The 26,074-nt window shown below is 45.3% G+C and overlaps 1 protein-coding gene across 2 annotated transcripts in view; it reads left to right on the forward strand.

Moving 5' to 3' along the window:
- The window catches only part of LOC119649693 (sodium bicarbonate cotransporter 3), a 193,928-nt gene that overhangs the window by 20,554 nt on the left and 147,300 nt on the right, over positions 1 to 26,074 (forward strand). The window contains exon 2 of one of the 2 annotated variants that reach the window (XM_038051972.1): positions 7,249 to 7,282. The exons of the other annotated variant lie outside the window; for it this stretch is intronic. The gene's annotated coding sequence lies outside the window, so the exon portion shown is untranslated. The remainder of the gene's footprint in view (positions 1 to 7,248; positions 7,283 to 26,074) is intronic. 2 annotated transcript variants of the gene reach the window in all.

The following is a 26,074-nucleotide window of genomic DNA, read 5'->3' on the forward strand; positions in this document are numbered from 1 at the left end:
TTTGTGCGATTCATATGTTTTCTTGGCTGGATGTGGATTCTTCAAAGGATATCGACGGTAGCCGCTGACGTCCACCAAAAGCCAACCAATATCAACTGCTCACCCCGGGTAACTGTCGTTAGATATTACTTCACGGGGCGGATTAGCTATTACGCTGCTACTTTCTTATATCTACCGCCCACGCCTTCCTCCGCTTGAAAGGTAGCCCTTTTTGTTGTAAATACCATTACATCCTGCCATCCGTCCCTCGAGTTTAGCATGAATCCATCAGCAAATGTCCGATATGTTGCTCTTCCACCCCGGGAAGCAACTACAAAAGAATATTGCATGCTCTGCCTGTTCTTCTTAGTCTGGTCAAGACGGAAATGATGGAAATCCGTCGTGTCCAAACCTATATAGGTGCTTACAGTAGCCACCGTGATCACCTAAAACTGCGTTGACAGGTACCTACAACTTCCACGGCGTATGTATCCATCAGCCCTTCGTAAATCTATTCAATCGGGTCCGCAATCTAACCCATTCCTCCGTCTTCATCATTGTCACGTCATCTTCGGTTCTCCTTCTCCTCTTCAGTCAAGATGTCTGCCGGCAACAAACCGGCAAAGGGCAAGACCAAGTTATTGACTCCAGAGAGTAATACTCTCCTGACGTGTCTAGTTCCACCGATAATTGGTAAGATTCGCAAGAGTGCTTCCTATAACAGTAGTGCCTTTTTCTCTGCATGTTCCACATGTACCTTAAATCTTAGACTGTTATCGAACATTACCCGGAAAAAAAAAATCTTAGGTATCCGGCTGCCTGCTTGCTTTTTATGGTCTAATCTCCAACTGGTTCTTCCGACGTGTTATTAGGATGACTTCAGTTTTCTGGATTCGTCTATGTACCACAGGATTTTCATTAGCCAATGTGATACTACCCGCTACAGCTGCAATATGTCAGTACCAAAAATCTGGTGCTTGATGCATCAAGTGTGCCGTGTTCCATGAATTTTATTTCACTTATTACAGGACTTATCATCTTGTAAAACGGCTTGCCAGAATGCCCACAATGCCTCTAGCTGTCCTCCTGATTTTTTACAGGATAGACTTCACAGTGGTATTTAGAGTATGCCACTTTTCCTCTGGAGAAGTTTGATGCCAGATTTTAATAGTACTATTAGTCAATGTTTCTGATACTCTAATTGCTGGTTTCGGTATTAAAGAGATTGAGCCCTGGTTTGCCACCACAGTGACCAGGTACCTCGAGTAGATACAAAGTTCAAACGAGTTCTAACAAACCCGAATTATTTTTGAGGTAATTAAGGACTGCTCACTACATCTAAGGATATTATGCTGCGGTTCTACCATCACTCGACATTCATCCAAGTTGTCTCTCTTAGGACGAATATGCAGTCAGGTCAGATTGAAATACTATTGCATATTGTCCCAAAGAAAAGGCCCTCCTTTCATTTGTATTTAAAACCTAGATCCCTACTCCAAAACCTTGCCCTATTTCCAAGTCAGAGCGACCACATTATACAGACATGTTTGAGGGTCTATTGGTAGATTTTGCAGTTCACAGAACGGTAAGTCGATCAGCATGGTTCAAAGGAGTAACAATTGTACACCTCCTTAAATTGGATAGCGATCATTAATCCACACCAACTTCGGCAACAAGTATATCCAAGAGCCATTTAACTAAGGCATGATCAACACCATGCTGTCTAGCAACGTCGTTCTTCAATAGGCTTTGATTCACAGGACTCTCCACGCTGGTTAGAATGATGGTCTCCATTTGGCGTGTTCAACCCTAGCGCCTTCTCGCCAATGTAATGCCCAAACCGTCTTTCCAAACGAGAATGATATTAAAATAATTTGTCTAAAATTCTTTGGGTTTGAATAGTCATCCTTCTCTTGATATGAAGACTGCCTCAACCTTCTGACAAGAGGTAGACCAGACTCGCTACGAAGATATTTGCTAGAGGTCACTCAAGGTGTCATATACCTTCATCCAAGTTCGCGTATTGCGGCTGTCACATCTTGCAGGTCGTCGGTCAAGTCCTGAAGGGGCGTCATAAGATCTGGCTGCCTACGGAATCGTAAAAAGGGATCGATGGGCGGAAAGAGTTAAAGGCTCTTTTAACCGCTGCAAGTGATGATGGGTGAGACGCGTTCGAACTCGCGTACCGAGCGAAATCCCGAGAAGCTTAGTACGCAATATGAAGCTTAGTACGCGATATATGAGCGGGTCAGGGAAGTGGAAGATGCCGCAGAACGCAATAATTTCTGAAGTGCATACCACATCGCGAAAAGCTTGCATATGGTTGCAAATCTTTCGATGGTCCTGCGAAAAACGCTAACCGTCGACTTCTCATACACGATGACAAACAACTAAAGAGGTGGAAAGAATATTCACCACGGCTCTCAAGTGTTTTACATCCGGTGAGATACTTCTTCGCGGGGATGAAGTGGCAAGTCACCATAACATGCGAATAAGGAATGTGGCCCCAGGCAGAAACGATGATTATTAAGATTCTAAAGAGGACATCTCTTTTGTGTGCGACAACTAGAGGGACATCTGCGTGTTCCCTGGCGTCACAAAGATAATAACAATGTTACCCTGGAGCGCATTGAAGAACATCTCGGAAGCTTGATATACAAAGATTTTTTCGTTTTTCGCCCCGAATCCTCCTGTATTAACCACATCAACGCCATACAGATTATCTTAGAGCAGTACCTGGAATTTAGATCTTCGCTTCATCGATTTCGCGAAAGCCTTCGATAGCGTGAAAAAAAGTATACTATATATGGCGGGCTCAACGAAGGAAAGGCTGACTGATGATAGCTGTTTGCTCTCTCACCGGGTCATGGAGCTTGGCCAAATGACTCTGAATTCGGAAAGAGAGGCAAAGCAATTAGAGTCAAATTGCCGACATACACCAATGAAACCAAGGTTCTCAGTCCCCTCACGCACTCTCCCTATCTCTATTAATGGGCAGTGCATCGAAGGCGTTGATCAATTTGTAGATCTAGGAAGCGTGGTTTCCGCTGACCCGGCATCAAACTGGATGCCTATATGCTGCTATATCCACTTTCGCTGTCCTGCCTAAAATCTGAAAATGCAGTTATCTCAACACCGAGATCAAATTGACATTTTCTGTGCTAGTGTTCTTTGTGTATTGCTATATAGGACTAGCACATGAAAAGTGAACCCCATTGTCATTTAAATGATCGGCGCACAAGCCTGGCACTTGTACGCACTTTGATCAGAAGGCGAAAGTGGAGGTGAATAGGTCACACATTAAAGTAGGCGACAATTGCATTGCTGGCTACGCCATGCAGTGGTAGTCAATCTCCCAAGATGGCAGGCGAGTGGGTGGCCCCAAAGGCACTTGGCACAGAACTGTAGAGAAGGAGTGCAGGCAGTTCAAGAAATCGTATGGGGATCTGAAACGCGTTTCAGGTAACCACGAGCCATGGCGCGTTGGTGTGATACATGCGTGATACCCCGTAAAGGTATAATTTGCAACAATACATATATTCGTCTGTGTTTGACTTCGCGATGTATTGTTCCGATTGTTCCGTTCAAGGTGTAGTAGGTGTAGTTCCTTCACCTGTACGAGCCCCGTAGAAATCCTGCCAAAGTTTATTCTATCCTCCACGGGCGGATCTATCGTGGAGAAGAATACTGAAGATGTCGCAATTTGGTCTCTTCTTTGAATGAGTCAAAGACCAAAATCGTTTTTAACCTTCCTAATCAAAATGATGCTATACAGTTTCCTGACTAATGATGCGGCTAACCGCTAGATCTCTTAACGTAGATTTGTTCTCGTTAGCATTCATGAACATTAAAATTTTACTCTCTACTGTCTGAGATCAACGCCCGTATTCTGTTCTCTAGCGTGCGATGGTTTCCTCCGCCTTCCTTTGAGAATCGGTACTCATGATCTTAGGCCAGTCACCAGAACTTATAGTTTTGAGACAGTGCCATAAGCAGATGCTACTCGCAAAACTCTCCATCTCTGCACTTCAGCAAGGCCCTTAGCAAGGGCATCAGCCCATACCACCGCGCCGTAGAGTAGAACGGACTGCATAGCTCCCATAAGAAGGTGTCTCCTTTCATACCTGAAGCGTCGAGCTTCCTGCTTCCTGACCTGTTTATTTTTGTTATGTTTGTTCTCCAAGGGAATTTCGCCTTCACATTCTGTGCAAGGGAAGGGAACGGGTGTACTCTCGAAGACAAAGCCGCTACCCCAGTTCCCTGAGGCTTGACCTATATTTAACTTATCCCGGAACTCATGGGCTGATCTGCTCTCCCTCGGCTCAACGCAATCTACTAGATTCGGTTAAATTCACACTACTCACCAGGGTCCTGAAGGGTAACCTCCTGATACACGTCACAAACACCATCTTGGCAGAGCTAGGTTCACATCGCCTCATCGACGTCGGCGGGGAGCTGTCAACAACTCCGAGGATTTCCAGTGTGTCTCAACTGGTCATTCGCTGTCCGTGAGCGGCCCTGTAAAAATCGCTGGCGGCCCCTAAGACAGGCAATTAATAGTTGGGATTAGGATGGATCATCGGTGAACTTCAAACGAAAAAGCCCATCTGGGAAAGCCTGATTGTTAAACATGGTCTTCGGCCGAGGCTTTGAAAGAGCCTCGCACAGAATGGTGGAACTTCCAACGGTAACGACCTGAAACGAGGCTACTGTTTGCTCATACGCCCTTTTCTTTCCCACCTTCTACTTAGTATTCATATGGAAAGGATTAGCTTTATTTGATGACCTCCTGATAAAACGGTACCAGTTCAAGTAGACAACGTTAAAGTAGAGCCTAGAGCGAAATATATCAAATCGTCGCCACCTCCTAGATGATACGTGAGTCTAACTGCCGACCGAAGAATCTGTTGCATCTACTATGAGTCTCGCCCTATTCTGAAAGAACTTTGCCTTCTTCGGGAGCGCCTTCCTAGGACGACTGAAGCCTTCTCATTTTCACGGCGTCCAATCCGTATAGATCCGTTTTCACATAACTGCATTAAGCAGTTGCATACACATCACTAGCTTAAATTTTTTCCGCTTCTCCGAGTAAGGCGAAAGATCAGACAGGCAGTATTTAACCTGCCTTACCCTTTCGCTTTGCGTATGTTTAAAGCAATAATGCGGGAGAAGGCCATGCTCTCTTTTCTGGCGGACTGTTCCATAGGCAGTAGGTGCAGGCTTTCGATTGAATGGGAGAAGATTCCTTCCAAGGATTTCTCTGTGAAGGAACATGAAATAGGTAAGGCCTCCAACATCAGCGCCAACCTCATAATCATGGGTGGATTCGAAATCTATGACTTCTTACTATCTGAATAGTCAATATCCCCAGATTGCATGTTCATGTTTAGATACTATCTGCTAGCGAACTACTACAGGTAAACTCACCATGTCAAGGTTAAGTCTGAGGGGAGTAGGAATGCTTAGAATACGATCGTTTTTTGAATGGAAAGAAACGGTCTCAATGCAGAAACTTTCAACACAAAATATCAAGTGCCTTTCGGAGTGGTGGTTAAACCTATTCAGTACAAGCGTCAACTTTATCAAATCTAATTATCTACGAAAAGGATTTTCTAATGATGATGTAGAGTCCTAGCTGCTGTGTAACTAAAACAAAGCTCTAACAAAGCTCTGTGGATAAACAAAAGATTACTTTCAATAATTTTAATAATCCAAAGATAAACAAATCACATTTAATCGCGTGGGCAATCCATGTCAATCCCTTCAACATGACACAAACAGCAATTACCAAAATTCCTGAAAATCCCATAATAAAATCGTTCATAGCATTTCTGGACGTCAGAAGTCCGATACCAGTAGTTTGATATATTCCGGATTGTAAGGAGTGCGTGCGCCCATGAATTAGTGATGGATAACCTACTTAATTATGAACTTAGTCATTCCACTCGCAAGAGCGACCCCACCGCAATTGAATGATGAATCGATTGCTTCAATTGAAACGACTGCTGATAATTTCATCTAATCCAGATCGTACTATCATGAATTCGCGTAGATACGAATAGATATATCTAGTTAGTGCTTGCATGCATCTACGAGTATATGAACGCTAAAAGATACAAAGCGCAAAGCAATGCAAAAAATCGAAACTGTCTCCCCGTGCCAAACCAAATTGACTAAAATAACTTCAAGGGGACTCCTGGGGATAGTTCTCGATATTTCACTTATTGAATTTCGTAGTCTCGCGTTTAGTGAAAGCTGAAGCAGAAATGCATCATATGTAGGTGAGCATATGCAGTTCAATTGAATCATCAAAAAGCTCCAAGTTAGCACTATATGTATCTTTGTATTGTCGGGACGGAAATATATAGATTACAGTGCCCCCGTCTATCAGAAGTGGTATTATAATAAAAGTACGCTCTCTTGTTCTGGCTACGTATTCCTCTACAAATACCACATAATGCCAATGTTAAGGTTGCCGAAGCCACTTAAGAGTGTAATGTGCAAATCGATTTAATCTAGTAACAGGTGAGAATGGAAGACAACATCATACTACAGTTATGCAAATGAAAAAAGACGATAATACTCAGTACATGGAATTACGAAATAAAGTTCAATAGTATCATTCTGTCTCCGACTCTCAGAATACCCTGGACTTACATGTCTCCATTCGGTCGTCCCAAAAAACACCCTAACGATTGCATGGAAACATTCTAATTACTCTGGAATGAAATCAGCAGACCACAATCGAGGTACCTTTACACGAAAAGAATGTTATGAAAAGTAGATGAAAGTAACTTCGATAAAATCTCTTTAATTAAAATGTCACGCACCTTCCGTCCTCGAGCCGAACCTAGTTCAAAGATCAGCTGGTAAAGTATAGATAATCGCGGGGTATTTTTTGGGGCTAAAGGATGAGTTCAGATAAAATGAGTTCCACTGCACCCTCCAATGTGTAATATGTATCTATTTTAATACCACAGAAGCGAAAAATAGATCAACTAAACGATTAGGAAAACTATCTGTGAAAGGCTAATTGAGTTGCATTAAAAAAGCAAACAATCTAGAATCAAAATTGCGGGCAATCGGTTTCATTGCATCGCATTAGCTCACTCATTCTTCCGGTGTTGTCTCGCCAATCGCCACCATGGACTACAACAAGATATGGCAATAAGTTTTTTAATCTATTTTGTTTGTTTATCTGCTCTGTCAATTTTAATTAAATTTGGTGATTTCGAAACTAATTTGGTACTTGAATGTTGTGTATTTCAGATTGCTAGTTGTTAACACATCATTGAACTAAGCTGTGAGTATCTTTTTGATAAAAATTAACACTTTTATGAATTGTTCATTAAACATCAACTTGACAAGGTATTTCTTTGAATAATAATGAAGGATACACGGTCATATCCTTGAAAGCAGGGAACCAATGCACCAACCGAACTCACGAAGCAATTTCATCCTCTCAGTTGAGCCGATTTCATTCTTTCCGCTTATCTTATTATCTGAGCTGTGAATACGAGTTCCAAGATATTCACGACCTCCTATAGGTGACTCAAAGGTGTTGTTTCTAGGATACCCTCTAGCATACCTCAGGTGACATGACTTATCAATCTAAAGGGCGCCAAAAAGCTCCATCGGAATAGACCTCTTTGTATACATATAGAAAGGAGCGCACTCTAAAAATGACATCTTTCCATCAAACTGTTCAAAGGTAGGTCCCAGGGCGAAACGTGGATTGGTACCCACGATGGGGCATAAAACCTGGGAAATGCCTGCTGAAATAACACCAACAGCTCTACTACCAAACCCTATCTCCACCTCTACGTGGTGACCGTTGGGAGCTCTTTCGTAACGAAAAGCTGCAGACAGAGAAGGATGAAGGCGAGTCTCCCGCGGGACAAACTGTACCAACTGGTCCTCCAGGTTGGAGGTTGGGTAGGGCTGACAACCCTACACGGAAAACCGATGTTACGGAGCCACGAAAGGAGCCTCGGACAGGATGGACTTTACAACGACGAACCCGGCAACGACAACGATTTGCGCATTTTCTCATGAAACGTGCGCTCCCTGTACAGAGATAAAACTGATGAGCAGCTAGCCGATACCCTGTCCCAATATAGGGCTGATATAACAGCGTTACAAGAGATACGACGGACAGGGACCGGTTTCCTGAAGAAGAGCAGCTACACCATATATTATAGCGGTCATCCAGTAAACCATGTGCTCGGAGTAGGTTTCTTAGTCAGCCAAAAAATTAAACTTCCTGTTATCGGCTTTGAAAACACAAGCGTACGGCTATGCACTCTGCGCTTGCGAGGCAAGTTTAGAAATATAAGCCTCATGAACGTTCACGCCCCTACAGAGGAGACTGCAGAGTCGGAGAAGGATACCTTCTACGAGGCAGTAGAACGAACCCTCGAAGCCTGTCCCAGATATGATGTCAAAATCATACTTGGGGATTTTAACAGCCAAGTAGGGAAGGAGCCCATATTCAGGCGATACGTTGGCTCCCATAGCTTACACGAAAAAACAAATGATAACGGACTGCGGACTATTCAATTAGCAGGGTCACACGAAATGGTTGTTGGAAGTACCTGGTTTGCGCGGAAAGCGGTCCACAAAGATATGTGGGCCTCTCCAGACGGGAACACTTTCAACCAAAACAAAACCTTATTAAAATCGGTTCAATGTCTGTCTATCTGTCCGTCTTGTTTTTTTTTTAAGGAGCTGTAAATCTTCAAAAGACTCTGGCCTGGGCACGCCAGAGTGTGTGATGTTTACCCACTAAAACCACCTCCGAATCCCCCTTCCCCGTGGAACCACCTTTAGGTATTACATCACGGGGCGGAGTTAGCTTACTTTAGCTAGGTCTCCTTCCGTCTTCCTGCGGGGTTCGTAACCGCACCTTCCTCACTTCTTCTGCTTTTCGCAGTTTCTCCTGAATTACTGCGATCATGGAATTGATCGCATCCCAGTCTTCCTGGCAAGCTACCATTCTCCGGACAAAATTTTCCGGTGATAGCACTTCACCTAGAGTTTCCTCTAGGTTCCTTATTTCTTCCACGAACCTAGGAAATTGGAAGAATACGTGCGCTGGGTCCTCTGGGACCCCGTGGGAGTTTGGACAATTAGGTCCGGTGTCCAATTTGAACCTGTACAGGTATTGACGGTATCCTCCATGGCCGGTGAAAAAACTGGATGAGATTATAATTGATCGCACCATGCTTTCTCTCCAGCCACTCCCTGATGGAAGGGATCAACCTATAAGTCCAACAACCCTTTTCTGACTGGTCCCATCGCTGTTGCCATCTGCTTATAGATCTCTCTCTTTCGGCTTTTATCACCTGCGATAAGGGAGAGATGGACCTGGTGTTATGAATGTTCATCATTTCGGTTGCCAGGATGTCAAGCGGCATCATTCCCAAAATGACGAACGCTGCATCGTCTGAGACGATCCTGAAGGCCAAACACACCCTTAAGGTTGTTCTTCTGTAAACCGAACTCAGTTTATATGCATTGCCTAAAACCTGCTGCACGTTTCCTCAAACTGGGACTGCATATAGCATGATAGAACTCACCACCCTGGCTATGAGCAGCGTGCAAGCATGCCGCGGTCCTCCTACGTTCGGCATCATCCTTGCGAGAGCCATACTCGTGGTAGATGCTTTTTTACAAGTATGCCCTATGTGCTGCTTAAAATTGAGTTTTCCCTCTATCATCACTCCCAAGTATTTCGTGGCCGGCTTGGAAGTGATGATCCGATTCCCGGTTCTAATGTAGGCGTAATTTCTTTTGCGGCGCTTAGTGATGAGGACCGCTTCCGCCTTTTCCTCAGCGAGTGCCAGTCCAGCACTCTCTAGCCAAGCCTTAACAACACTGATTGTTTCGCTTGAGTATAACTCAGCATCCTCCAGATACTTTGCGACCACAACCAGTGCTATGTCATCGGCGTAACCCACCACCGTGGCTTCCTCCGGAACCGGAAGGTTAACCACATCATTGTACATGATGCTCCACAGTAATGGGCCCAGTACAGAACCCTGTGGGACACCCGCGGAGACAACGTACTCCTTGGGACCATCATCGGTATGATACCAGAGTGTTCGCTCATCCAAGTAGCTATCTATAATAGCGGCGAGGTAGGTGGGAACACCAATCGTCGCCAGAGGCTTTCGTATAAGGTTCCAATTGGCCGAGTTGAATGCATTCCTCACATCCAGTTTGACCACCACACAATATTTGCTGGTACAACCCCTTCCGTGAATTCCATTTTCGGCCAAGCCAATAACCATTTTGATGGCATCAATAGTTGATCTGGCTTTACAGAACCCATACTGCCTATCTGAGAGGCCCCCTTCGCTCTCGACGACTGGGAGTAATCTATTGTAAATAACCCGCTTCAACATTTTCCCCATAGTGTCTAGACGACATATGGGCTTATAGGAGACGACATATGGGCTTATAGGCTTCTGCCGCTTCTACGGTGCTGGAAAGATACCCTTGGACATGCACGTTTCGAACAGCTCCGCGAACATATCCGGTCTACATTTGACGGCAAGTTTGAGGGTCTTATTCGGTATGCCGTCTAGACCCGGGGCTTTGCTGTCGCCTATTCGACTGCAGATATCTAGCAGCTCGTCCCTGGTGACTGGTGGAATCGGCGTCACATTCAGGGGACGCTGGAAAGTGTTAGTACCCGACTCTTGTTGGGGAAATAACCCCTGGATTATTTTCAACAATAGGATAGGACATGTAATCTGCGGAGATGATCGGCCTCTGAATCGCCCTGTCACGATTTTATGTCCGCTTCCAAACAGAGCTCCTTGAAACATTCCCTCTTACTCCGCTGGATGGCGAGCTTGAGGTTCTTGCCAGCTTCCCTATAGGCATGCTCTTTTGCCCTTGATCGATCCTACATATTGCTCTCTGAGCCGTTCGTCTGGCTCTATGGCAAATCGATCGAAGGCTGGCAAATTCACTATTCCACCAATAATTGGGTCTTCTGGTGGAGAATGAGCATCTCCTAGGCATCGACGCGTCACATACCTTAGAGAGGCTTTGTGTAACATGGAGAGCTCTATCCGTGGAGGTACCTGCTTTCCTAGGAAGGTCTAGCCACACTTCCATGAATATTTGCTCATCCATCGCTTTTGCAGACCATTCTGGTGTTCTTTTGGATTTCGGCTTCCTGGGTGCGGGTATCCTGCCTTGTGGCTCCGTCCTTAGTTCAAAGGTGATAGCCTGGTGGTCGCTGTACGTAAAGTCCTCGCTAACTTGCCAAGACATGTCATGTGCCAGATCTAAAATTGAACCAGTTATCCCTTTCTGATAAGTGGTTACATCGCCTTCGTTAGCCAGAACTACGTCTAACTGGACAAATGCTTCTAATAAGCACCGCCCCCTTGCGTTAGTCTCTTTACTTCCCCACTCGATAGCCCACGCATTAAAGTCACCGGCTATCGTCGTCTTGCGTCGTGAACAAGAACCTTCCCCACGGCCAACAATGTCTGCACTGACTCCACTGGCAGTCGCATTGTGGCCGTTTGAGTACCACCATACGCTTTTCTTAGGCTCACGATAGATCCTTCGCTGAATTTCTCCAACTTCCTTGCCTATGCTTCAAGGCAGTGCAGATCTCTTCTCTGGATGTTACTTCATCGAGATCCTTGCACTGGATATAGATCTCATGTTTTTGGGAACGAACCGCGACATTCTCCCCAAGTGAGTTTAAAACTTGGTTACGAAATCCTTCAGTTTTCCCCACGCTGGATTTTTTCAGTTCAAACATTTCCCTTTCTGGGTCCTCCGGATTTTGCTGACATTTCCGCCAAGGTATTTTAGGTCGGGGTCAGATTTTACCTTCTTCAGTGTCTCCGCATACGTCCTATGCTGGAGATTACAATTGCCTCCGGGCGAATTCGCATCTTTGGTTTCCTGTCTCTTTTCTTGTTCACGACTCTGTCTGTCCGTCTGCCTGTCTATCTGTCTGTCTGTCACAGACACTTTTCTCAGAAACGGCTATACCGATTGACAGGAAATTTGGAAAGAAGGTGGGACCTGTGGACCCCCAGACATGCAGTGATTGATATCCTTTTACGTTGAGATTTAGAGGGTCCCCATACATGTAAAAGGGCATACTGCCGGCGACATTACTTATCAAATTAAGGGTGTCAAAAAGCTCCTTCGGAAAAGACCTCTCTGTATACATATAGACACGAGCGCACTCGAAGAATGATATCCTTCCCTGGAATTTTTGCAACCCAGGTATAGTGGAAATTTTCATTTTTCCTCGATTTTGGCCAGGTACTCCGCCCGCAGAATTTCCAACATATCTCGCGTTCCCGACCTCGTAGCGCAGAAATTCATGCATTTCGTGAATCTTGGTCGCCTCCCGGCTCGAACTAGGTATCTTCCTTGAGAATCCGATGATTTCGCATTTCTGGCCATTTTTCCGACCCGGGTATAGTGCAAAATTTCAATTTTCCTCGATTTCGGCCAGACCCTCCACCCGCACATTTTCCAACATATCTCGCGTTCCCGACCTCGTAGCGCAGAAATTCTTGCGTTTCGTGAATCCGGATCGCCTCCCGGTTCGAACGAGGTATCTTCCTTGAGAATCCAACGATTTTGCATTTTTCGTCATTTTTCCGACCCGGGTATCGTGCAAAATTTCAATTTTCCTCGATTTCGGCCAGACACTCCGCCCGCACATTTTCCAACATATCTCGCGTTCCCGACCTCGTAGCGCAGAAATTCTTGCGTTTCGTGAATCCGGATCGCCTCCCGGTTCGAACGAGGTATCTTCCTTGAGAATCCAACGATTTTGCATTTTTCGTCATTTTTCCGACCCGGGTATCGTGCAAAATTTCAATTTTCCTCGATTTCGGCCAGACCCTCCACCCGCACATTTTCCAACATATCTCGCGTTCCCGACCTCGTAGCGGAGAAATTCTTGCGTTTCGTGAATCTGGGTCGCCTCCCGGTTCGAACGAGGTATCTTCCTTGAGAATCCGGCGATTTTGCATTTTTCGTCATTTTTCCGACCCGGGTATCGTGTAAGTTTTCAATTTTCCTCGATTTCAGCCAGACACTCCGCCCGCACATTTTCCAACATATCTCGCGTTCCCGACCTCGTAGCGCAGAAATTCTTGCGTTTCGTGAATCTGGGTCGCCTCCCGGTTCGAACGAGGTATCTTCCTTGAGAATCCGACGATTTTGCATTTTTCGTCATTTTTCCGACCCGGGTATCGTGCAAATTTTCAATTTTCCTCGATTTCGGCCAGACCCTCCGCCGGCACATTTTCCAACATATCTCGCGTTCCCGACCTCGTAGCGGAGAAATTCTTGCGTTTCGTGAATCTGGGTCGCCTCCCGGTTCGAACGAGGTATCTTCCTTGAGAATCCGGCGATTTTGCATTTTTCGTCATTTTTCCGACCCGGGTATCGTGCAAATTTTCAATTTTCCTCGATTTCGGCCAGACCCTCCGCCGGCACATTTTCCAACATATCTCGCGTTCCCGACCTCGTAGCGCAGAAATTCTTGCGTTTCGTGAATCTGGGTCGCCTCCCGGTTCGAACGAGGTATCTTCCTTGAGAATCCGACGATTTTGCATTTTTCGTCATTTTTCCGACCCGGGTATCGTGCAAGTTTTCAATTTTCCTCGATTTCGGCCAGACCCTCCACCCGCACATTTTCCAACATATCTCGCGTTCCCAACCTCGTAGCGCAGAAATTCTTGCGTTTCGTGAATCTGGGTCGCCTCCCGGTTCGAACGAGGTATCCTCCTTGAGAATCCGACGATTTTGCATTTTTCGTCATTTTTCCGACCCGGGTATCGTGCAAAATTTCAATTTTCCTCGATTTCGGCCAGACCCTCCGCCGGCACATTTTCCAACATATCTCGCGTTCCCGACCTCGTAGCGCAGAAATTCTTGCGTTTCGTGAATCTGGGTCGCCTCCCGGTTCGAACGAGGTATCTTCCTTGAGAATCCGACGATTTTGCATTTTTCGTCATTTTTCCGACCCGGGTATCGTGCAAGTTTTCAATTTTCCTCGATTTCGGCCAGACCCTCCACCCGCACATTTTCCAACATATCTCGCGTTCCCAACCTCGTAGCGCAGAAATTCTTGCGTTTCGTGAATCTGGGTCGCCTCCCGGTTCGAACGAGGTATCCTCCTTGAGAATCCGACGATTTTGCATTTTTCGTCATTTTTCCGACCCGGGTATCGTGCAAAATTTCAATTTTCCTCGATTTCGGCCAGACCCTCCGCCGGCACATTTTCCAACATATCTCGCGTTCCCGACCTCGTAGCGCAGAAATTCTTGCGTTTCGTGAATCTGGGTCGCCTCCCGGTTCGAACGAGGTATCTTCCTTGAGAATCCGACGATTTTGCATTTTTCGTCATTTTTCCGACCCGGGTATCGTGCAAATTTTCAATTTTCCTCGATTTCAGCCAGACACTCCGCCCGCACATTTTCCAACATATCTCGCGTTCTCGACCTCGTAGCGCAGAAATTCTTGCGTTTCGTGAATCTGGGTCGCCTCCCGGTTCGAACGAGGTATCTTCCTTGAGAATCCGACGATTTTGCATTTTTCGTCATTTTTCCGACCCGGGTATCGTGCAAGTTTTGAATTTTCCTCGATTTCGGCCAGACCCTCCACCCGCACATTTTCCAACATATCTCGCGTTCCCGACCTCGTAGCGCAGAAATTCTTGCGTTTCGTGAATCTGGGTCGCCTCCCGGTTCGAACGAGGTATCTTCCTTGAGAATCCGACGATTTTGCATTTTTCGTCATTTTTCCGACCCGGGTATCGTGCAAATTTTCAATTTTCCTCGATTTCAGCCAGACACTCCGCCCGCACATTTTCCAACATATCTCGCGTTCCCGACCTCGTAGCGCAGAAATTCTTGCGTTTCGTGAATCCGGGTCGCCTCCCGGTTCGAACGAGGTATCTTCCTTGAGAATCCGACGATTTTGCATTTTTCGTCATTTTTCCGAACCAGGTATCGTGCAAGTTTTCAATTTTCCCCGATTTCGGCCAGAGCCTCCACCCGCACATTTTCCAACATATCTCGCGTTCCCGACCTCGTAGCGCAGAAATTCTTGCGTTTCGTGAATCTGGGTCGCCTCCCGGTTCGAACGAGGTATCTTCCTTGAGAATCCGGCGATTTTGCATTTTTCGTCATTTTTCCGACCCGGGTATCGTGCAAAATTTCAATTTTCCTCGATTTCGGCCAGACCCTCCGCCGGCACATTTTCCAACATATCTCGCGTTCCCGACCTCGTAGCGCAGAAATTCTTGCGTTTCGTGAATCTGGGTCGCCTCCCGGTTCGAACGAGGTATCTTCCTTGAGAATCCGGCGATTTTGCATTTTTCGTCATTTTTCCGACCCGGGTATTGTGCAAAATTTCAATTTTCCTCGATTTCGGCCCGACCCTCCGCCCGCACATTTTCCAACATATCTCGCGTTCCCGACCTCGTAGCGGAGAAATTCTTGCGTTTCGTGAATCTGGGTCGCCTCCCGGTTCGGACGGGGTATCTTCCTTGAGAATCCGACGATTTTGCATTTTTCGTCATTTTTCCGACCCGGGTATCGTGCAAGTTTTCAATTTTCCTCGATTTCGGCCAGACCCTCCACCCGCACATTTTCCAACATATCTCGCGTTCCCAACCTCGTAGCGCAGAAATTCTTGCGTTTCGTGAATCTGGGTCGCCTCCCGGTTCGAACGAGGTATCCTCCTTGAGAATCCGACGATTTTGCATTTTTCGTCATTTTTCCGACCCGGGTATCGTGCAAAATTTCAATTTTCCTCGATTTCGGCCAGACCCTCCGCCGGCACATTTTCCAACATATCTCGCGTTCCCGACCTCGTAGCGCAGAAATTCTTGCGTTTCGTGAATCTGGGTCGCCTCCCGGTTCGAACGAGGTATCTTCCTTGAGAATCCGACGATTTTGCATTTTTCGTCATTTTTCCGACCCGGGTATCGTGCAAGTTTTCAATTTTCCTCGATTTCGGCCAGACCCTCCACCCGCACATTTTCCAACATATCTCGCGTTCCCAACCTCGTAGCGCAGAAATTCTTGCGTTTCGTGAATCTGGGTCGCCTCCCGGTTCGAACGAGGTATCCTCCTTGAGAATCCGACGATTTTGCATTTTTCGTCATTTTTCCGACCCGGGTATCGTGCAAAATTTCAATTTTCCTCGATTTCGGCCAGACCCTCCGCCGGCACATTTTCCAACATATCTCGCGTTCCCGACCTCGTAGCGCAGAAATTCTTGCGTTTCGTGAATCTGGGTCGCCTCCCGGTTCGAACGAGGTATCTTCCTTGAGAATCCGACGATTTTGCATTTTTCGTCATTTTTCCGACCCGGGTATCGTGCAAATTTTCAATTTTCCTCGATTTCAGCCAGACACTCCGCCCGCACATTTTCCAACATATCTCGCGTTCTCGACCTCGTAGCGCAGAAATTCTTGCGTTTCGTGAATCTGGGTCGCCTCCCGGTTCGAACGAGGTATCTTCCTTGAGAATCCGACGATTTTGCATTTTTCGTCATTTTTCCGACCCGGGTATCGTGCAAGTTTTGAATTTTCCTCGATTTCGGCCAGACCCTCCACCCGCACATTTTCCAACATATCTCGCGTTCCCGACCTCGTAGCGCAGAAATTCTTGCGTTTCGTGAATCTGGGTCGCCTCCCGGTTCGAACGAGGTATCTTCCTTGAGAATCCGACGATTTTGCATTTTTCGTCATTTTTCCGACCCGGGTATCGTGCAAATTTTCAATTTTCCTCGATTTCAGCCAGACACTCCGCCCGCACATTTTCCAACATATCTCGCGTTCCCGACCTCGTAGCGCAGAAATTCTTGCGTTTCGTGAATCCGGGTCGCCTCCCGGTTCGAACGAGGTATCTTCCTTGAGAATCCGACGATTTTGCATTTTTCGTCATTTTTCCGAACCAGGTATCGTGCAAGTTTTCAATTTTCCCCGATTTCGGCCAGAGCCTCCACCCGCACATTTTCCAACATATCTCGCGTTCCCGACCTCGTAGCGCAGAAATTCTTGCGTTTCGTGAATCTGGGTCGCCTCCCGGTTCGAACGAGGTATCTTCCTTGAGAATCCGGCGATTTTGCATTTTTCGTCATTTTTCCGACCCGGGTATCGTGCAAAATTTCAATTTTCCTCGATTTCGGCCAGACCCTCCGCCGGCACATTTTCCAACATATCTCGCGTTCCCGACCTCGTAGCGCAGAAATTCTTGCGTTTCGTGAATCTGGGTCGCCTCCCGGTTCGAACGAGGTATCTTCCTTGAGAATCCGGCGATTTTGCATTTTTCGTCATTTTTCCGACCCGGGTATTGTGCAAAATTTCAATTTTCCTCGATTTCGGCCCGACCCTCCGCCCGCACATTTTCCAACATATCTCGCGTTCCCGACCTCGTAGCGGAGAAATTCTTGCGTTTCGTGAATCTGGGTCGCCTCCCGGTTCGGACGGGGTATCTTCCTTGAGAATCCGACGATTTTGCATTTTTCGTCATTTTTCCGACCCGGGTATCGTGCAAGTTTTCAATTTTCCTCGATTTCGGCCAGACCCTCCACCCGCACATTTTCCAACATATCTCGCGTTCCCGACCTCGTAGCGCAGAAATTCTTGCGTTTCGTGAATCTGGGTCGCCTCCCGGTTCGAACGAGGTATCTTCCTTGAGAATCCGACGATTTTGCATTTTTCGTCATTTTTCCGACCCGGGTATCGTGCAAGTTTTCAATTTTCCCCGATTTCGGCCAGACCCTCCACCCGCACATTTTCCAACATATCTCGCGTTCCCGACCTCGTAGCGCAGAAATTCTTGCATTTCGTGAATCTGGGTCGCCTCCCGGTTCGAACGAGGTATCTTCCTTGAGAATCCGACGATTTTGCATTTTTCGTCATTTTTCCGACCCGGGTATCGTGCAAGTTTTCAATTTTCCCCGATTTCGGCCAGACCCTCCACCCGCACATTTTCCAACATATCTCGCGTTCCCGACCTCGTAGCGCAGAAATTCTTGCGTTTCGTGAATCTGGGTCGCCTCCCGGTTCGAACGAGGTATCTTCCTTGAGAATCCGACGATTTTGCATTTTTCGTCATTTTTCCGACCCGGGTATCGTGCAAGTTTTCAATTTTCCCCGATTTCGGCCAGACCCTCCACCCGCACATTTTCCAACATATCTCACGTTCCCGACCTCGTAGCGCAGAAATTCTTGCGTTTCGTGAATCTGGGTCGCCTCCCGGTTCGAACGAGGTATCTTCCTTGAGAATCCGACGATTTTGCATTTTTCGTCATTTTTCCGACCCGGGTATCGTGCAAGTTTTCAATTTTCCCCGATTTCGGCCAGACCCTCCACCCGCACATTTTCCAACATATCTCACGTTCCCGACCTCGTAGCGCGGAAATTCTTGCGTTTCGTGAATCTGGGTCGCCTCCCGGTTCGAACGAGGTATCCTCTTGCGAATCCGACGATTTTGCATTTTGGGCCTTTTTTCCGACCCGGGTATCGTGCAAGTTTTCAATTTTCCTCGATTTCGGCCAGACCCTCCGCCCGCACATTTTCCAACATATCTCGCGTTCCCGACCTCGTAGCGCAGAAATTCTTGCATTTCGTGAATCTGGGTCGCCTCCCGGTTCGAACGAGGTATCTTCCTTGAGAATCCGACGATTTTGCATTTTTCGTCATTTTTCCGACCCGGGTATCGTGCAAGTTTTCAATTTTCCCCGATTTCGGCCAGACCCTCCACCCGCACATTTTCCAACATATCTCGCGTTCCCGACCTCGTAGCGGAGAAATTCTTGCGTTTCGTGAATCTGGGTCGCCTCCCGGTTCAAACGGGGTGTCTTCCTTGAGAATCCGACGATTTTGCATTTTTCGTCATTTTCCGACCCGGGTATCGTGCAAGTTTTCAATTTTCCCCGATTTCGGCCAGACCCTCCACCCGCACATTTTCCAACATATCTCGCGTTCCCGACCTCGTGGCGGAGAAATTCCTGCGTTTCGTGAATCTGGGTCGCCTCCCGGTTCGAACGAGGTATCTTCCTTGAGAATCCGGCGATTTTGCATTTTTGGTCATTTTTCCGACCCGGGTATCGTGCAAAATTTCAATTTTCCTCGATTTCGACCGGGCTGCCCGCCAGCAGGTCGATCCGATCGAGTGATCTTCCTTAGCAGTACGACGATTTTGCAGTTTTCGCCTTTGCGACCTGGCGCCTAGTTCCCTGAAGGATGTCCGGCGTTGTCGGCCTGACGCCTACTTCGTTCATTTCGTTGGTAGTAGTTTTTGGGGCTGGAAGGTTCTAATTTGTCTACCGCCTTGCCCTTGAAAGTTCTTGCCATTGTTTCCTTCGCTTACGTGGGACGACTAGCCCCGAACCTGTACTGCCTGCAAGAGCCCCTACCTCTCCTTTCTGAATGCTATCAGTTCGTCTTCGATGATCTAGCTGTTATGCGAACCAATCCTTTTTCTATCCGCTTACGTTCTTTAAAATATGGATTCGTATCTTGGTCCCAGAAATAATCCGGGAATAGAGTCCCACCTGGCTAGTTGAGTTACCAGGGAGAAGTCATTCCCCATTTACCCCTAAAACCTGATGAACACCAAAAAAGTCCGCTCCCAGTCGGGCCATTTACACTTTTGACCTCTCCGAAGACAGTTTCTCGCAACAACTGCAGGAAGTCATATGAGGACTTACCCAGTTACCCAACCTTAACCTGAAAAATAATCGGGCTAGGCTGGTCTCTAATGAGACTAACTACAGACTTTTAGTAAAGAAAAAACATAGTAGGACAACTTTAACAAGAAACCAATTGAGCTCCTCACACTATGAAAGAATGAAACCACACGCAATTCCATAAATTATGCGGGACAATCTTTTTCCTAATTACAGATATCTGCATAGAAGCATTTCAAATGCTTTGACGCCACGCAAATTGCGTATGTACATACGAGCATGAATTGAGTAAGGACTGCAATCACTCTTCAAATTGCCACTAACTACATACAATATAGCAAGATCTGAGGCGTAAGACAATAACCCCTTTGAAGCCTTCCAAAATCCAAGAAAATCGCAACCATAAATAACATTCGCAGACTCTATTATCCTCGTACATGTACGACCGTGAAGGGCAGGACGCCCAATTAGTCTGCTGACACATATATTCTACGACGAAACCATGATATCAATATCATTATTAGGGCTTTCACCCAGAAGCCTGGAATTCATCACTCACTTTCAACAGCCATTTAATGGGATCTCCTTTTTTAGCCAAATGCAATATTTATGGAGTTCCAAGAGCTCTCCAGAATCTACATGAAATTCTCGAGGTTTTTTTCGGATCAATTTCAGTTCGTATAAAAAATTATCCTGGAAGGAGTAGGTAATTTGGAGAATTTTTTATTCGATGGTATTTCGAGATGGAGAATATTCCTTTGAATACTTCTTGAGGGAATCGTATAGTATAATTGCCTGGGAAAACCATTCAACCTTAAGAGACGTAAAATCAAATAATGAGCCCCTTCACTTGGCCTTGCATTTCTCCTTGATGACGTCTGATTTGACGTTTAGAAAAGATTGCTTGGAAAATTATACAGAATATACTCATAAAATCATGTAGAAATTCGAATATTCTATCAATAAAACCCACGACCAATATACGAATTTTCAATTTATCCGAAATTATTAGGTCACATTTCTGCGAAATTTTGATTAACGATTTTCAATGATGTTCAACACAATTTCCCAAAGGAAAATAGACTGAACATAATATCTGTGCAACCACTTAGACCTAAATTTAATTATTTAATCAATGTCATAGGGAAACTTTCCAATTAAGTACGGAATTTCAAAGTAGTCCTTCACAAACGCTTATCTTTTCCACTCGATACAGTAGTGAATTGTGTAGTATGGCTGTTTCTCGTCAGCATCTATGTACTTTCATTTGAGAGTGAAAATCTAAATTATTAATGAAGATATCTCTACCCAGCTCCTGTGAGTTCAAGTTTAAGAGTGTGCTCATAATTTTCACTAAGACTGCTACCATTGCATTAGGCCTTGAATAGGAGTTTGTCCTCCTTTTGTGATAACAACCTTGAAATGAGATAGGAGGGGAATTTAATATATTTGAGAAGCCATTCATATGCTCGTTAAAAATTAATATTTCATAAGCAATTATAGCATTTTGTTCAATTACTTAGAGCCTAGATATACAAGTAATTACTTCGGAAAATTTGGGTCTCATTTTACTTCACAGAACTAACGCTGACAATTGATTTTCAAATTTAAGCACAAACTTACCAGCATAGGGTTTCCATATTGATACCAATGATCAAACAAGCTTCAAACGACTCCACTAACATATTTGGCTTGCTTCTCAAGGTTCTCTTTAGCTTGGTCACCATTCCAGAAAGTTATAAAAAGCTAAAATGGCTCTTAGTGGAATAAGACTTAATAGCATCGAGAGATGGTGTCGTTCATCCTGTTGTTTTCTACGGTTCTGTTTGCTAGCTGACTGCCAAAGGTAACGAACGAAGCCTTGCGGTATTGGAGACAAAGATATTACATAGTTTCAATTCATGATCAAATTCGAAACGAAAACATCTACAATAGCTATAACATAGTGCTGCATCCTTCGTGAATAAATTACGAGAGTCACCTTCCTTAGTATAGTCACGTGGACCTGAAGAGTCGATAGGAAATGACGCAGAACCCAAGCTTGACACGGCAGATGATAATTAGAGACCATCTCAAATCCACCCCGACCAAGCTTACGACCGGAAAAAATGACGAATCTGAAAGGATAGCGAAATTGGTCGTGAAGGTCCGCCCACAAATGTTGAAGCCTCATCGAAGTGGTCCGTCGACACGTGCTTGCACGCCTCTATGTTTATGTCCTTAAGAAACTTTTTCCCGAAAACAATACTATCAGTTTCGAGGGAGTTATGTCCAATTTAACAAAGTTCGAAGCTAGTCACTTTTTTCAATAATATCAATTCACAGGACCCAATAATAATATATTGTGAGTGCTGCTGCTTCCCCGATACCTATGGTAGCCAATCAAAGGAATCCGAAAGCGGGATCCCGGAGCGGAATCCGGAAGCGAAAACCGGTGGTGATCACCTTTTATGCACTAATAAAAAGTTTGAAGCAAAGAATGAAAGCAACTTTGAGTCTAATGTGTTGGAGGAATTCAGGATCAACATATTGAGAAGAAGCTATCCTTCCTTTTGCGTTAAGCAGGCAAAATCGCACGATCGGCGTTCGGTTGGAAAAGCTTCAAAATAATGTTGCACTTCTGCAACCAACGTTTGCATCGGCTAAAACTTAATATTTCGTCAGTACGAACGCAGGAGAAAGGACCCGGGTGGAGGAAACACGCATCTTACCCTCGACTAGTCGCCGCCGCCGCTGGGCACAACCTTTTAAGTTTGCCTTTTCGGTTCGCCTTCCTGATTTATCGTTATCGTCATCAGTCTCTCATCTTGTGTAAAACCTCCATGTGAATCTACTCCACATTTTCCCAAAAGACCAAAAGCGTTTTCACTTGGTTGCTTCGCCTTCTTTGGCGGCAGATTCCTGTTTTCCGGCCCGGAATGGCTGTTGTTAATGCTGGAAGCGTCTATTTGTTTTTTGTCATAATTACTACCCGTCGTAATTAGTACCTTTACAAATCGTTCAAAAAATCACCTACCCACTTTGGTCGTTAGGAAATTGTCCCTGGAAAATTCAGATCCGAGGTGTATCCGTGGATCACAAGCAAAAACAGACCACCAATTCCAAAACACCGTATAAAATTATAATATAATAATAACATATATTATCTACATGGAAAATTTTATTATATTCACTATAAATTAAAATTTATTTAGCCGTGTCACTATTCTTTTCTCATCGAAGCACTAAACTCAAATAACGTGTCCAGTTCATCTGCTGCCTCTCTAATCAGCCGGTCCTCAGTCCCGTTAATCTCATGCAAAAATGCATTTTCATTCGTCTCAACCAGACCAACTGTTAGGCCTGCATTCCGAAATATGTGAACCGGTAAAGTTTGAATGTAAGTTCGATGATCCCTTTGGACCGACCATGCAATATTTGAACATTCTTTTTATATACTAATTGACAATCTTTATATAAATATATTAATGACTTTTAGAAATGTTGGGGAAGGTGGTTGGTTTCGATAAATAAATGAAGCGGTTTGTTTTCAAAATTTTCAATTGTTGATTTAAACGAATGTCAGGGAGGGAAAAAGGAAAGTGGGAGAAGTATATTGGGAAAAGTAAGAGGTGTTAAATTGGAAGAAAAGGGAAAAATACTCCATATTAGAGGAAGCATGCTTTTTCAAAAGTTGTCTCTAGAAAAAACGAAGTAAGGACTGCACCTGTCGGAAAGACGCGGACACTACAGACTTAGAAAAGGCCCATCAAACGCATCTCCGCATCTAGCATCGCTAAAGTGATAACCTTTGGATTTACCACAAATCTAAATTCATTGCTCTTAAAAGAAAACGCAAGAAACTCTATAAATGTACATATACCTTGTTTTCCTTACCGCACTCTTACTTCTTCCATGCCAACATGGCTCTCTCTTTAACATGCTTTTTCTAAACCTCTCATTCCGAATTTTACCCGCAGAAAAATGAATATGAATGTTATGTGATGATCAAATAACCATCCAAGTGGACGATTGTCGACCACGTAAGTTTTGAAACAATCTACGAAAATGGCGGTTTTACTCATTTTGCGTAATTCAGCTCTACCAAAGAGCCCATCAACACACGTTCACTCCCAGTTTTGTATGCGAGTTTAGGAAGGTGGGTCCAACCTTTAGCGTGGTTAAAGTGTGGTGGGCCTGCACTTTAGTGCAAGTTACAGAGGCTACATTTTGCCAAATGCCGCGACTAAAGGCGGGCGGTTATCATCTTCTGATACCTCTTTCGGCCTCAGCCCTTATTACGGCACAATTATTGAACCTGACACTCTCCCTGACATCTCATGGTGTATATAATTTGAGACGCCCCACATTAAATTTTAAATTCCTAATTGATCTGAAAGAAAAAGGAACCAGCTAATTACCAAACACATTTATTGCCTTAGATCTACAATTGCCAAAGAGAATGTCTATTCCAGGAGCCAGAGATGCCTATGTTCAGCACAACTTTCCCAGTACAGGTACCTCACGGGAAACTACATAATTGATAATGCAATCCTTAGGCCACACTTCAACTCCTAGCGGTGTAAGAAATCTTGGCATGGAAATTGAATCGGTGTTATTTCTCACTAAAGCCAACTCGCGATGCAGAATGCCTTACAGTCAAAACCCTCACGTACCTCAGCTTGCTCAATGGAAAATGATCTATGCCACCTGCCTTCCTACTGCTTTTTAACATGGCTTGACAATTTACCTTTTACAGAACTTCCATATTCCAACTGACTCGAAAATAGAATTTTGATTTATCTCCCTGCACCTGGCGCGAACCATCTTGGAAGTGGAGACCCTGCTGCATGGCGTGACCCACAATGGAATTATCGCTGCTGCCTTATGTATGACCTATTCAGTGCCACTTCCGCCTTTTGATCACCGCGCGAATGAGCGCCAGGCCTGTGCGAGGGCCAATTCTCCCTTTTAAGGCCAGCGTACTCCGATGATCCGACGGAGACAGGTATTGCTGAAGGCTTGGAGCTTTTAAGTAACAGTAGGGTTCACTCGCCCTATGAACTATGCAGTCCCATATAGCAAGACAGAAAGAACACAAGCACAGAACAGTCTCAAATTGATTTTGGTGTTGAGATAACCCCATTTCCAGATTTGAGACAGGGCAGCGAAAGCGGATCTAGCGCTGTAAATGCGTCGGGCAATATCCAGTTCGGTGCGAACGTTGGCAAACACCATGCTTCCTAGATATAAAAATTGATCGATGCTCTTCCCATTAATGTAGATAAGGAGAGTGCGAAGACACGTCAGACATAGAACCTTACTTTTGTTGGTGTTTATCGCCACTTCAACTATACTTTCTTCCATTTCATCAAAGTCCATGATCCGGTGAGAGAGCAAACAGATATCGTCAGCGTAGTCGAATTGTTTGAGGAAAGATGTCATTGTCCATTGAATTCTTCCACATCCTCCCAACAGGGCAACATGAAGGACGTCATCGATAACAAGAAGGAATAATATCGGTGACAGGATGCAACCCTGGTGGACTCCACTCTCGACTTCAAATTCCTCTGAGATTTTACCTCGGTGTAGCACGTGACATTTGGCGCTATCATATGTCGCTCTAATAATAGCTATTAATTTCTCCCGAATGCCACTCCTACGTAGAGCACTCCAGATTCACTCCGTGTTTACGCTATCGATCGGTACCAGGGTTCGAGCGCATCATGCCCGCCATTAGTCGCACCGGTCAAGAGAGCCTCCAACCCCTTCCGTTCATCGATCCGGTTCCAGTATGTCTGCCGTCCGATCAACACAATAGCTCTCCCATTGCCGAGTGACAGCTGGGTCGTACAAGCGGTCGATGTTGAACTTAGGAAGTTGTGGTTCCCCAACCCTGCGAAAAGTGGCGCACGCAACACACAAGTGAACGTAAGTGAACATCAGATGGTAATCCCTTTCGAGGCCGATGCCAGTGCCTCTCTTGTTACCCACATCCAGAAGACAGCTCCTAAATCTATCACTGATCGCGAAGTGGTCGATTTGATTGTTCGTACGGCGTCGGTCATGTGAAACCCAACTGATCTTATGCCAGTCACTTTGCACGAACGGTGTGCCAATGACGAGGCATATGAGAATTGAAGGGGATGAAATATAGAGTTAACTTTCAAGGGTCCTATCAAACTGGTAGGCAGAGGAACTTTCATGAAATGATTGACAAGAACGTTGTTGGGACAATTTGAAGTGGCCTATAAGCCACCAATTGATCATTCTGATATCCACAGCTATTGGAGGCGATTGGATCGATTCGGGAGATGGATGTAGTGAATCGTGATTGCTGATACTAGAAAGGACATCAAGGAGTAGAACGCTGTTTGAATCAGATACTTATCAGAAAGTTGTCGAAAGA

The sequence above is a fragment of the Hermetia illucens genome, chromosome 1 (genome assembly GCF_905115235.1).
Source record: "Hermetia illucens chromosome 1, iHerIll2.2.curated.20191125, whole genome shotgun sequence".
Taxonomy (NCBI): domain Eukaryota; kingdom Metazoa; phylum Arthropoda; class Insecta; order Diptera; family Stratiomyidae; genus Hermetia; species Hermetia illucens.